The sequence below is a fragment of the Typopeltis vanoorti genome, chromosome 16 (assembly GCF_054136105.1).
Source record: "Typopeltis vanoorti isolate ZY-2024b chromosome 16, IOZ_Tvanoo_1.0, whole genome shotgun sequence".
Classification (NCBI taxonomy): Eukaryota; Metazoa; Arthropoda; class Arachnida; order Uropygi; family Thelyphonidae; genus Typopeltis; species Typopeltis vanoorti.
In genome coordinates, this window is record NC_143564.1 from 46,716,484 (window position 1) to 46,730,304 (window position 13,821).

A 13,821-nucleotide genomic window follows, 5' to 3' on the forward strand; every position below is an offset into this window, starting at 1 on the left:
TATCTTTGGACTTTGGAGCACTGCTCATAAATTTAATGTTTCATCTGAAGAGAGATCCTCTTTAGAGTGGTTGCTGTTTAATCAGTTTAGACATGGCATTAAAGATAATTTGAAAGAAGCAGAATACAAGAAAAAGGTTAAAAGTCTTGAATAATGTTTTCAACTTGTTATGGAAAAGGAAGAGAGACTTAAGAGATATACTGTATTTCATTCCACAAACAATAAATAGGTAAATTCTTTTCAGTATAATGAAACTTATTCTCTTAACAAAGTGGCTGCAGACAAAGTGAGAGAAAGGAAGTTTCAAAAATTAAAAGGTGCTAAGAAAAAGAATCAGTCAAAGGAAATTTCTGTGAATTTAACTGAATATGTTCCAGAATCTAAGTCCAAGTTACAATCACATGATTTGGGAAAAATTGAAGAACTGAAAACATTTCTTAGTGAAGAAATGTGAAGGAACAGGAACTTCTGTTTAAGATGATATCTGATTTAACAATATCCAAGAATCCTACAGATAATCAATATTTCTCTTGCAAATCTAATGGTATTGACAAGAATAAAACATCTCAAAGAAGATATGTTCTAAGATGTTCTGGATGCAATAAACTTGGTCATTTTGCTAAAGACTTATGTTACAGATAAACTTTGTCTTCAACATAAAAAATGTGAGAATAAAGGAAAATTTGGAAATAATTATTATTCCAATATCATATTGGCAAGGACAGAAATCTCAAACTACTCATTAGACATGAGTAAAGCTAAAGGCAGCTCAAACCCTAAAAGAGAGTTTGATATAGCATTAGCTCCTTATGCTAATGGAGATAATCCTTTGACATTTCTACAAGGATTTATTGAAAATGTGTCCTGTGAAATCTTACTTGACACAAGTGCACATATTTCACTCATTTCTTATAGTTTAACAAAATTAAAACTCTAATTCCAAATGACATTTCAGTTTTAAGTTATCCAATTAAGCTGAAAGGTATATTTGAATCAGAAATTTCAGCTGATAAGCAAATCAATGCTTTTGTTTCAATTATTGTTTTCCTTTGAAAGTTTGTCATTCGTTAATAGTTTTTCCAGAATCTTCTAATCCAAATGTACGAGTAATATTTGGAATTGATTTTCTGAAATGACATGGTTTTGTATGTAATTTTCTTGATGGTGCAGTGTGCTTGTGTGGACTAGAATACTGTTTGGACAGGACATCAGGTGATGACAAAGGAAGAGCAACCTCCTGAAGTTTTTAAACACACTGATGATCAAGTGTTTCATATTGAGACTCTAAAGAAAGATAAGAGGGAAAACACCGAGGAAATAAATAAAAGAGAACCTAGTGCATAATTCAATGAAATTAGCAAACACTAGTGAAGAAGGGAATAGAATTCTGAAATTCTTTAAGTCTGCCTTTGAATTTTTCTCTGGTATTTTCACAGAGGATATTGTTTCAATGTCTTGTACTAATGCAGTAGAACACTCAGTGCAGATTTGTACTCAATCTCCTATTTACATTAGGCAATATCAAACTCCACTGAAATATATGGAGTGTTTTCAGAAACTAATGCAGGAATAATTGAGAAGTCAAATTTTCAGTGGAATAGCCCATTCATTTTAATTCAAAAACCAAATGGAAAATAAGGTTTGTATTAGACTTGAGAGCCATTAATAAGGTTACAAAGCCTACTGATTTCACTTTGTGTAAGACTGAGGAATTATTGATCTGTATGGAAGGAGCACAGTATTTTACAAAATTGGATTTAAATTCTGGTTACTTTCAGATCCCTTTAAAGAAAGAAGACAGAAAATATTTTGCATTTACTACCAGATGGAAAAAATATCAGCTATGTAGATTACCGCAAGGTGCAAGAAATTCTGCTATGTCATTCCAGTCGTTAATGAATTCTGTCTTATCAGATATGTTGGGAAATCTGTTTTCAGGATGATCTTCTAATTTATTCAAAGGATATAGATAGCAATTGTGAAATCCTGTGGAATGTTTTAAAGAGATTAGATGAAGCAAATCTATCCTTAAAGTGCTCTAAATGCCAATTTTTCTTAAAATAAGTTGAGTATTTAGGTCATAAAATCAGCAACAAAGGAATTATGCCAACTCAGTCAAATGTAGAAGGCATATCATCAGCTAAACCTCCAAAAACAGTTAAGCATTAGATTCATTGGCATGTTAATTTTCTATAGAAAATTTATTCCTAATTGTTCACAACTATTGAGACCCATAGTGGACTTGACAAGGAAAGGTGTTAGATTCAATTAGGATAAAGCTCAACAAGAAGCATTTGATAAACTAAAACTGGGTTGTCTATCATCTTTCTGCTGATGCTTCAAATGACTGCATTGCTGCTGTATTAGAAGGAAAAGATTTTAAGCCATTCACTTTTATTAGTAGGATTAGGGATCCCATTTTTTGAAAACAAAAAACCAGGACACAATAAATTTTGTAGAATTAAGATTTAAGAGGAGAAATAAATTTTATTCGTTAACATTATGTATTTTAAAATAAAAAAATGAAAGGAAAAAGATCCTTCAATTTTTCATTGAAATTACACTTTCTTTTGGGCATTTTGTAACAAACGGTATAACTTTATTAATTTAAAAAATACAATATTCACAATTAATACGAGAATGCAAGAATACGAAATGAACAGTTCAAAATTAGGTTATATCACATACCCTGTAGTGATATAAAAACAATTTAGCGCCTGACGCGTGAAGCTTAGTTCGCATAGCGTACGATATCTGAATGTTTCTCATTGGTTGAAAGAAAATGAACTATCGTGTCGCATTAATATTCAAAAACATGTCGACCAATGAGAAACATTTCGGAACCGTCGGATATCATACACTATGCGAACTAAGCTTGAGACAAAAGATTGCTAAAAATTTACAGCCGACCAGACGAACAAAATAGATGCCGTGGTTAGGATTAGTTAAACATACAATTGGACGACTGTCTCCCTCATTCTGACATTCTTTTCTCCGGCTGAACGAAATGTATGGAACTAAATCGTTTTCCCAAAATTCTAATATTCTGGTAATTCACCGAACTACAAAATAAATATGTCTCTGCTTTTTGTTTTGTAAACATACATTTTTAAAAGCACCCAAAAATATTACGACTTGTACTTATTCTTGTAGAAAGTATTTTTAACTTGGGTATAGTTATGTTAAAGATACCAAGCAATTTTAAACCTGGTTTTACTCCATTTTTTCCAAGTAAGCAAAGAGACAAAATATCAAGTTTGCGCCTGCAATTTATGCAAGACTAGCTGATCCCACAGGTAGTGCAAGACCAAGGCAACTCATGGTAGAGGTGGAGCAAGCTCTGATCACTAATCTTAATATTTACCCTTAATGCCAAAACACATCTCCAAGAAGGGGATATATGATGTTTTGTATTAAAGGTAAGGGGCCACTACCCAGACCGGTTTCGACCTTTATTGAGGTCTCATCAGTGGGGAGCCAGGCTAGAAATACCAAGATGTAGTAATGCAGAGCTTGTAAGTATTTTACCAAAACGAGTTACCATAAGGTGTTATAACCTTATTAAATAAAAATTTCAGGAGGAGATATAGATGTAGAAAGTATTTTTAACTTGGGTATAGTTATGTTAAAGATACCAAGCAATTTATAAAAGCAATAAATAAAAGTATTGCTAGCCTGGCTCCCAACTGATGAGACCTCAATAAAGGTCGAAACCGGTCTGGGTAGTGGCCCCTTGCCTTTAATACAAAACATCATACATCCCCTTCTTGGAGATGTGTTTTGGCATTAAGGGTAAATATTAAGATTAGTGATCAGAGCTTGCTCCACCTCTACCATGAGTTGCCTTGGTCTTGCACTACCTGTGGGATCAGCTAGTCTTGCATAAATTGCAGGCGCAAACTTGACATTTTGTCTGTTTGCTTACTTGGAAAAAATGGAGTAAAACCAGGTTTAAAATTGCTTGGTATCTTTAACATGTACTTATTCTTATTAGAAATGTTAATATTTTTATATTCTAAACAATCCGGGACATTCAGCATCCCGAACTAAACATATCGGGATGCCGGGACAGAAGTAATAAAACTGGGACTGTCCCAGACAAACCAGGATGCATGGGATCCCTAGTCAAATGTAGAAGGCATATTATCAGCTAAACCTCCAAAAACAGTTAAGCATCGTTAGATTCATTGGCATGCTAATTTTCTATAGAAAATTTATTCCTGATTGTTCACAACTATTGAGACCCATAGTGTACTTGACAAGGAAAGGTGTTTAGATTCAATTGGGATAAAGCTCAACAAGAAGCATTTGACAAACTAAAACTGGGTTGTCTATCTTTCTGCTGATGCTTCAAATGACTGCATTGCTGCTGTATTAGAAGGAAAAGATTTTAAGCCATTCACTTTAATTAGCAGGAAATGATCAGGTCCAGAATTGAACTATTTGACTTTAGAAAAGGCAGCAGCAACAATTTTTCCCTTGAGAAAATTTAGATACTTGTTGTTAGGACACCCTATTAAAATAAGATCTGATTACCAGCCTCTGTCAATCCTAAGTACTATGAAGGATAAAAATCAATGTTTAATTAGTTGGTCATTGGAACTGCAGGAATATAATATTGATGTGGCTTATATTACAGGAAAAAGAAATATAGTAGCTGATTACTTATCTAGATCTCCAGGATCTAATGATGATAAATCATCTAGGGATAACCATGTGAATCAAGATGAAGAGAAGTCCAAAATTCATGTTATTCATAAGATGAATAAAGAACATAGTTCACAAATTTGAGAAAAGGATGGGATTATTCAAGCTCAGAAAGATGATCCCATAATTAAAACTATTTATGAAGCAGTATTGAGGGGTGAAACTCAATTGGATACATTTATAAACCTGGAAAACTTATATTTAGATAAAGATGGATTACTTTTATCTAGACAAATGGAAGAAGGAAGGTCGAAAGTGAAAATATTAACACCAACTCAAAGATTCCTTGAAATATGTACATTTTCCATGATTCTGACTTAGCAGGACACCAAGGATTTTCTAGAACTTGGGAAAGAATAAAGGATCATTACATCTGGAAAGGTATGAAGCGTAGCATACTCGCATATGTCAAATCATGCCATAAATGCTAATTAAGATCCCCTTTCAGAGGAAAAGCTCCACTACAACCATTTCCAATCCCAAGGAGACCTTTTCAGGCTGTTGCTATTGATGTAGTAGGTCAACTGCCGACTACTAAAAAAGGTATGAAAAAGATCATTCAAAAACTTCAAAGACTATTGCAAGAAAGTTCTTGAATATGATTATTTGTAGATATGGAACTCCTGAAACCTTACTTTCAGATCAAGGAACAAATTTTACATCTGAACGGTTGTTACAATTCTATAAATTACTCAATGTTAGGAAGATTTTTACTACTCCTTACCCCTCCCCCCCCCACAGTGTAATGGTATGTATGAAAGGCCGAATAAAAATATAAAGCAAATACTTTCCAATCTGGCAAACACTAAAATGAATGATTGGGACACGCACATCTTTCTCAAGCATCATTTGCATTCAGATCTGCTTTTCATTCTGCTATCAAAGAAAAACCATATTTTGCTTTATATGGCTTTGATCCAATCTTTCCTAATGAACTTGTTTGTCATTCCTAATACAGGATACAATGACATAAATTAGTACCTGAAAACAGTAGCAGATAAATTTTCCACTACTCATAGGTTAGTAGGTGAAATAAATAAATTAAGTTCACAGAAAACCAGAGAGTATATTAATCATTTCAGAAAGTATAAGTCATTTGCTCCAGGAGATTTAGTATTGTTAGATGAATTAGGAAGGAAAGCTTCAGGTCCACATAAAATTCTAGACCAATTTTCTCTTGTGAATTTTATCTGTAAGAGAATAATTAGCAAGGGTGTTAGGACTAGATTTTTTTGCTTGGCGGGTTGAATTTTGCAAGAGGTAGTTGTGAGGGCTTCATTAAGGAGGTGTATGATAGGTAAAGTGTGAACAGTGACCTACTGTGTGCCTCCTACTCATCACAGAAGACCCTATATTAAAGGATCTCCTGTGATGAATCTTCTGACTCCATCGAGATATGAAATTTATTTTTATTCTGCACAAAATGAAATTGGAATCACTTTGTAATTCCATTCCCTTGTATACTCTTTACCTCAACCAGTGTTAGGATATCACTATCACCAGTAGTCACTGCAACTTTCCTTATTTCTTTTGTCTTCTCTCCTTGTGAATTTGTAAATTGATTTATGTTGAAACAGTATTTATAATGAGTAGTCCCTGTTCTAAAGAGAGACTCAACAGGTATTTAAAGATTATTAGTTTGCTCTCTTTCTTTTTTTTTTTCCTTTCATATTTTCCCATTTCAACATTTCTATGTCTGGTATTCCTTTCCAATTTTTTGTTTTTGTCTCCATCAAGGAACCAGCCCTTTATTTTTCTTCATGTTAGAAATCTCTGCTAATGATTTGTAAAATTCCTCCATTTTTTTCCCTTAGTACAACTTTTCATGGGGTCACACAAACTCAAATAAGTCTCACTGTTCAATTTCCCATTTTGATGTTTGTTCTCATTCCTCCACTGGATACTGTCTACTATTCAAGAAGATTATCTTCCTGTTTAGTATTGAATAGTATTGCTACTTCTTCCATTCTCCGATTCACTAATGTTCTTATATAACATATTTTAATTGTTATTTTGAAGCATCCTTGCTGTTTTTGTCTTCTTTATTTCAGTAACGCCAATTATATCAGTGTGGTTCTTCTGTCAGTTCCACTTCTTTTCCATTGATAAGGAAGTATAGAAAGTGCAGTGACTGAGATCTTAAACATTTTCAATCAGAGTGGTATAGTTCTCAAAGAGAATTACTAGAATTATAACAATGCCTATTTTTATACAAAGAGGTTCTGCACATTGTGTGAGGATTGTAGAGAATTTGCCTGTTATCTGTTCCACGTACAGTGCTCTGCATTATTATAATCAGCATGATTAAAGGATAACACTTGGTTGTCATGCAGTGTAGAGATGAGCAAAGTGAATTCAAAAGACCAGCATAGACAATCTTTTTCATTGAAACAGATCCTTGAAAAAAAGTGTAGAATTTCTGAAACTATAGTTTCTTTGTCGATTTCAAAAATGTTTTTGATTCATTTGATAGACATATCGTATGCCCACACTTCATAGAACTGAGCTTGGCAATGTGCCAAGAATAGTCAATTCATTCTGAACCAGAGAAAGAAATAAAAAATGTACAAATTGATCACCAACATGCAAAATCACATGCTTTATATGTAAATTTCCCAATTGTTGTACAAGCAAAATAGTTATTTTAAAAACTAGAATTTTCATAAAAGAAAAGCTAATTGTCTGACTTATAATAATAAACACTGATCCCATGAAATGCATTGATTACCCTAATATCAGAATGGATTCTCCTTCTTCTGACAGGCGCAGAAGTGTCAAAGGGTCTCGCATCTGTGGGTGTACAGTATTTTCATATTTTTCTATCAAGTGAATTCTCAAAATATGAAAGTCTATAAGAGCTTACGAAGTACCTGATATACTCATTACCATTATGACGGTTTTATATAATAACAGTGAAGTTTGTGTTTTAGTAGTTTAGCAAATGGTTTAAAATAACAAGTGAGCCTCGCACTTTTTTTTCTTCCTGTAATTGATTTTCAGCCTAGAATTCTTCTGTATTTCTTAAAGTAGTTGATACAGAGTAAGTTTCTCACTTCATTTTGCTTTGCAGATGTGTAACTGATACTGAAGTGAGGAATAAAGTGGACAGAAGATTAGGAATAGTTTTTTTCCATTGTGCATTGTAGAGCTCAGACTTGGACATTATATAAGAATAATTTTATGACAATACTTTTCAACAGTAGTGTTTTTGAATAGTACCTTCAGAGTGAAATGTATGACTTTGTGAATAATTATATGCTGGAGAAGATATTATTCACCTCTCAGTACTTTTCTGTGTAACAATATACTGCAGTTTTTCATTCAAGGAATTGGAATATTCCTTTGGTAAACAAGATTTTGTTGATGGATTTTATGAAGATGTTAGGAAAAGTGGCGAGTTCTGAATGAGACAGGTTGATGTTGTCAAACAGGACCTAAAAAGATTAGGCTTATTGTAATATGAAGCAACAACAGACATTCATAAAAGCACATTCGGTATACAGAACTGTTTGATCTAGTCAGACCATTGCAACCATCGGTTGCTTAAAGAACTAGTATGGATGTACATAAACATTGGTTAAATAATATTTTGAATGTCTTATTTGTAATTGAATAAGTTTCATTATTTTTATATCCTAATTTATCTCTGCGGACCAGTTCATAGAACTATGTATATTAATCCATACAGTCCTTTATCCTTCCTCTCAAGATAGAAATATAAATTTGTTGCAAACTTATTAAAACTACTAATGAAAATATCAAAGTTCAGAATCAGAAACATGGGTGACTTTTTTGAGGGAATTAACCCCCTCTCCCAGAAATATTCTCTCATCATTCAAAGCTACTTCATTGTACACTAATGTTCACATCCCCAAAATACTGGACATCATTATTTAAATCTTTCTTCACAAACAAAACTAACTCCTACAGATATCCTAGATTTAATAAAATTAACAGTCTCAGGAAATTATTTTAGAGTCGAAAATAATTTCTGTACACAAATTTTCTTAATCCTAATAGGCCAAAATATTAGTGGTCAGCTTGCTAACTTATTTATAGCCCATTTTAAGTTAAACTTATTATTCCTAACCCTTCCACACAGCATTTTTTTTTATGAATGCTGATGATGTCTCGTGTAATCGGAAAAACAAAACATTTTAGATTTACTAACATCCATTAATAGCTTCAGTGATGATTACATTTCACTACAGAGCATGAAAGGAAAAATAAAATTCAATTAATTTCTTAAACTTATTGAATTTTATTTGCTTACTTGATCAGGAAGCAAACCTACTTTGATTCCTCCCACTCCTACACCATTAAAAATTCAGCAGTACTTTCTCAATTTATAAACACATATAAATATACAATGGTTTATGATTATTTAAACCAGGAATTTAGCCATCTAAAGCAGATTGTTTGAGCTGTACTTACTCCCCAACAATTAATAAACTGTTTATTCTATAGCTAAATTAAAATTTGTCAACTATTGGGAAAAAATAAATCTTTCTTATAATAAACTGTGTATAAGAAAACAATCTATGAAACTATAGTGTTCAGTGTTGTTTATCACTTTGTTTTGAGATTAGAGATTGTTTCTATAAAGCCCGTTTTTATATTAAGAGTGTTTACTATTTACACAAAGGTTTGATTCTGATTGGTGCAATGCTTTTTAACTGTTTCTTTTAGAATCCAGAAAATCACTGACTCAAGACCAAATACAAAAATATACACATTTAATAAAAACTAAAACAATATATAGACTTTAAATAAAATTACATAACTACAAAATACTGGATCCAAGGCCTTCTAAAATAAATCTACACTTTACAGATTTTCTTATCTAAAATATTTAAATCACCCATTTTCTGATTCATTTTCTATTACTAGATTGTTTGACATATACTTAATCACATCTACCAGACTAAACACCTTGTTTACACAACAACAAAAAAAGTTCAAAGTCAGTTTCTTTGTTAGAGTCGTTTTCGAACATATAAAATTTTCTTCTTCTTTTCCATAGGATCCTTTTTTTTATTTTTTTATTTTTTTAATATAGCACACAATATTATTTCTCTTGTCTCACTGACGTATAAATATTCTTACCTCTTGTAGTTCTGTTTGAAGACAATTTAATGTATCAGAGAAAAACAGTTTCTCCTACTACTTCATAAACAAGATATCTAAGTTCAGCTAATTCCGGCGTCCTTAAGACAGATGAAACTTTCCAATCAGCGTTTCCTCGAACATTCAATTAGAACATTCACTTCAATATCTTCTTTTATTTACTAAATAATTGTCGACAGTTTCAACTCTTCAAGTTTAAAGACATAGTTCTACGATTCCTTTTCAGAATCTTCTATTAATATTCTTCCAACTGTCACATAAAACTTATAAATTTCATACAAAAAAAATTTCTCCAGTCTGCATTCTTAAACTTTCATTAGCTCTCTTGTTTTCCTCACAACTTCAATACAGAACTCTCTCTGTGTGTCAACTGTCAATCACCCATCAGCCATCAAACTCCTCGGCAAGCATGCACACTCCATGTGAGTGGCAAAGAAGAAGTTACGTATAATGGCTAACATGTTGTCTCTGTTAGCATAATGAGAATGTCTTTTCAAAACACAACAGTTAATAATTTTAAATTACTATAAAAAAGATTGAAAGTAACGTAATCATCAGAATCTAGTAAGTACATAAATTTTTCAAATGTTTTACATTTCATTTTGACAATAATATCAATAATGGGTACATCACTAGCCGATATACATGTTATAAAACCAAAACTAATGATATACAGAATAGAGAAACAATTGTAAAAAGATTCTGTAATTGTATGTAATTACAGAATAATTCTATATGTAATTATAAACTCTGGATTAGAGATTGATGTTGAAAGTTCTTTCACTTGGTTATACTATAAATTAAAGAAGCCAAGAAATTATATTCTTGGTTTCATCCTTTATCCAAGTGTAAGCAAAGGCAATTGAAGTGAAGTTAATTGCCTCTATATACAAGTAGCCCAGTCGTGAAGTGACCGCAAACACAAACTTTGTTTGCTTACAGTTAGATAAACGATGAAACCAAGAATATAATTTCTTGGCATCTTTAATTTATAGTATACCCAAGTGAAAAAACATTTTTCACTTGGCATTATTTCTGGGAAATTCCCATGTTACTCCTCTAAATAAACTATTATTTTTTATGTCTATATAGCCTATTTTCGTTTAGGAGTGCCCCTTTTTTACAATGTCATTGGCTTTTTACTCAAATCTTAGAGGATTACATGATGTGTTATAAAACTAATATATGAAGAACGATAAAGGAGGAAAATTCGGACATACCATTTTTGGATGTTGTTGGCTGTCTCCTTATCCCGGCGATATGCCTTCACCTGCTGTTAAGCTGTTAAAGGGAGGGGGTTTGGGAAAAGTGGGGAGTAAAGCAATGTGGGGGAATTATTTGAAAAAAATCTGAAAAAGAAAATGTTTCTTTTTTCCAGATAAAAAAAGGGGCACTCCTAAATGAAAATAGGCTATATAGCCATAAAAAATAATTATTTTTTACCAGGTTATACTATATTTCACTTTGCTGGCCTGGTTAGCGTATCTGCTCACCAGTCAAAAGGCTGCAGATTTGAATCCCACCGTGGACATTGACATTTATGATTGTCTGTGAAAATACTAGTGGTTGTGGTGGGTGGTAGATGGTGTTGATGTGGATGATGATGGTAGTTGTAGTTCATTGTAGTTGGTGGAGACAGAGAGCTGTAGAGCAGGTGGCTCCGTCGATGAGTCTTTGGATTCCCTGGAGTTGTCATGTAATAATAATAATAATCATAATAATAATATGGGTCTCCTGTGATGAGTAGGCACACACAGTGGGTCACTGTTCACACATTACCTATTATATGTTTCCTTAAACTCATTCATTAATGAAGCACTCACAACTACCTCTGGCAAAATTCCATTCTCTGAGCAAAAAATCTAGTCCTAACACCCTTGCTAATTGCACTTTTACAGATAAATTAAAGATGCCAAGAAATTATATTCTTGATTTCATCTTTTATCCAAGTGCAAGCAAACAAAGTTTGCACGTGAAGTCACTTCACTACTTGTATACAGAGGCTAATGACTTCACATCAATTGCCTTAGTATCCCATAATGCAATGCACATATCCTTATGGACATGTATAATGCTATGCATTATGAGAAGCCATAATGCAGACTTATTATTAGTTTTTAGCCATAATTATTATTTTCCACTTATCCAATCCCATATATTCTAGTTCATACAACAGCCATTCATGCGGTATCCTATCAAATGACTTAGCGAAGTCCAACATACCACGCAGTATCCATTCCCTTTATCTAGTTCAATCATAACATTATTATAAAATATGAGCAAAGTGCTCAGACATTACCTCTCTTTAGTAAATCCATGCCATGCTTTGCAATTCCTTGCAAAGTACAGCTTGTTTGTCAACCCATTTCTGCATGCAAGTTCTTACCAACCTCTCTAAAATCATCATAATCACTTCAGAGATAATCATATGTGTAGATAGACATATCAGTCATTGCATCACTCTTGTACAATGGGCTTATCATAAAGTCTTACCGTTCTGTAGAATCTTTCCTGAGCTAAGACTCAAATTATACAACCAGAACAAGAGGTCTAGCCAATTCAGCTGAACATTCCTTTAGTATAAGTGCTGACATTCCACTTGTTTCTATTGCTAAATCCTTATCCAGGTTATTTAACAGAATGTACTTCTAAGGCAGCTCTATTTCTTCATCAAATATGGTAGCACTGTGCACTCATTATTTAAACTATAGCATCTGCTTCGGATACAAGGGCATGTTTAAATTCAGTGAAGTTATTCTTCTGCAATCATATTTTTATTCTTGCAGCATAGTGATAAAATTCATTTGGGACACCTTTAGTTTGAGCAGCCAATTTCTTTTCATACTTCAATTTAGCTTTCCATGTAATAATTGTAACTTTTCTGACCTGCTTTTCATAACTTCTTTCTCACACATATTCACATGTTATTCCTTCTATATTGTCATCTTCTTCTTATGGAACTCTAGTTTAATAAGAATTCACATCCATCCTATCATTCCCATTACTTGTTCTTTAAACTCTAGAGACATTATTAAAGCATCTTTTCAAAGCTATCCATGCACTGCTGATATCCTTTCCATTCATTAACTGATGCGATTGGACAAATTATATTATTCTCCTGAGTTTATCATTATTATTATTATTATTATTATTATTATTATTCAGGCCTCCAAGGAGTCAAAAGACTCATCGAGGGAGGTCCTTTCTAAGACATAAAGTCTGTCAAGACTCATCGAGGGGAAGTCCCCCCCCTGAGAAACACAAAGTTTATCATACCACTCCTTAAACCCACTGACCGTTCTCGCTCCCACCACTCCATCAGGCAATGCATTCCACGGCTCAACCACCCTCCACACAAAGAAACCACTCCTTACCCTCTTGCTCACAGTTTCCTTTCGTAACTTCCAGGGATGGCCTCTTGTCATCACTCCTTCCCGCTGATCAACCAAGCGAAAGAACTCCCCAGTGTCAACCCTGTAACCACCTCTCAACAGTTTAAAAGTCTCAATCATATCACCTCTCCTTCTTCTATCCACCAAACTCTGCAGTCCACATTCTCTAAGCCGATCCTCATAACTATCCTTGTACAGCCCTGAAACCATCTTTGTCATCCGTCTTTGTATCCTTTCCACGGTTAATTTATCCCCTTCAAATCCTGGGGACCAAATCTGAGAACAATAGTCCAAGTGTGGTCTGATCATGATTTCCATCTTTGTAATTCAGTATGTAACCTGTGATGATTGGAACATCCATATAGTTGACTACTTCCTAGGTCAGTACAGCATGATCACCAACTGGTGGCAAAACAGTCACATTTTTAACTAAGACACCTTCTGCAGCTAAGACCAAATCTAACACTTTTTGTCTTCTAATTACTTCTTTCACATGATGCTTGAGAAAGTTGTCTCATGACATCTCAAATAAATTCTTCTTCATTCTTATGAGTTTTCTCTGCTACCCAATCAATATTCAGATAATTTAAATCAC

At 33.3% G+C, this 13,821-nt stretch overlaps 1 protein-coding gene across 2 annotated transcripts in view; it reads right to left on the reverse strand.

The window, feature by feature from the left end:
• The window catches only part of rictor (rapamycin-insensitive companion of Tor), a 955,009-nt gene that overhangs the window by 375,144 nt on the left and 566,044 nt on the right, over positions 1 to 13,821 (reverse strand). The window lies entirely within an intron of this gene.